Source organism: Corylus avellana, chromosome ca10 (genome assembly GCF_901000735.1).
Source record: "Corylus avellana chromosome ca10, CavTom2PMs-1.0".
Lineage (NCBI taxonomy): Eukaryota > Viridiplantae > Streptophyta > Magnoliopsida > Fagales > Betulaceae > Corylus > Corylus avellana.
The window spans coordinates 15,575-16,706 of record NC_081550.1 but is presented as its reverse complement, the minus strand read 5'-3'; the positions used below and the strand labels follow the sequence as shown (position 1 = coordinate 16,706).

General features: G+C 44.9%; 1 pseudogene; it reads left to right on the top strand.

Moving 5' to 3' along the window:
• The first annotated feature begins 478 nt into the window (after positions 1-478).
• Positions 479-1,132, top strand: part of LOC132163664 (E3 ubiquitin-protein ligase ATL4-like) — a 1,061-nt pseudogene continuing 407 nt past the window's right edge.

Here is a 1,132-nt window from a genome sequence, read left to right as displayed (position 1 = left end):
TCCAATTGGGAGACTGAAATCCAAGTCCATGCTGGAGAGGAATTCTTGCCGTGCACTGTATGCTCGTGTGCGCTCGATCCAAGATTTGGTGCGCTCGAGCCTAGCTAGTGTGCGCGCGAGCGCAGGCATGCGCTCGATCCTTGGCCGCAGACGCTCGAGCGCACCTGCGCTCGATCCTAGATCCAGAATGCTCAACTTTTTGTTCTTTTAAGCCCAATTTCCAGTGGTTTGTCAAGTAAGTCCTGAAACACAAAAACAAAACAAAATCAAACAAATAACAATGCTAAGGAATTAACATATGTAAATTAAGGGGCTAGAATGTGTAACATTCGGCGCTTATCACGTATCTTCCTTTAGACGTCCATAAAAATGATATCAAAGGCTACTGTGAATTTCCTCCTTTTCTCTCTTCTTCCATGATCTCCAGCTGGCCGTTCTTTGCTTGTTTGTTGGGTCTCTTATTTTTACCTGTGCTCCAATGGGTTTCTTTGTGGAGGAGTCCGCGGGTTTACTGGTAACTCATCTACTATACAAGGCAGCTCTAATAATTGCAGTGGTGAGATGGGTTTGGTGTTGGACTCTCACTCTTTCAGACTCAGAGATAGGAGCATCTCTTAGCCTCTGTTGAGGCAGAGTTTCCTCCTACAATTGCTTCTTCCCATATGATAAGAGACAATCTAAACTGACTACCTTCGGAGATATCACAGAAAGACTGCCGGAGAGTAGGAGTTTGGATGCGTGTGCTGTATGCTTGAACCAATTAGGCATGCAAGATGAGGTAAGGGAGCTCAGGAACTGTTGCCACGTCTTCCACAGGGAATGCATTGACAGATGAGTGGATCGTGATCGTGATCATGATAATCACATGACTTGCCCACTCTGTAGGGCTCCTTTAGGCTTCGTTTGGCAACAGCCTTGGCCTAAATACTGTTAATATTTTGACTAGTTGACCATCAATATTTCACCCCCAATCCCCATATTGCCCTTAACTTTCTCTGCAAACTTTTTGAGTTTTTTTCTCTGAAAATCCCCAAAGCACATATCAGGCGCACCTCCCCTGCGTGAGATCCTCAACTTTTTGATTTTTTTTTTTGCTTAAAAATCCTCAAAGCACCGAAACAGAGTCCCTCCC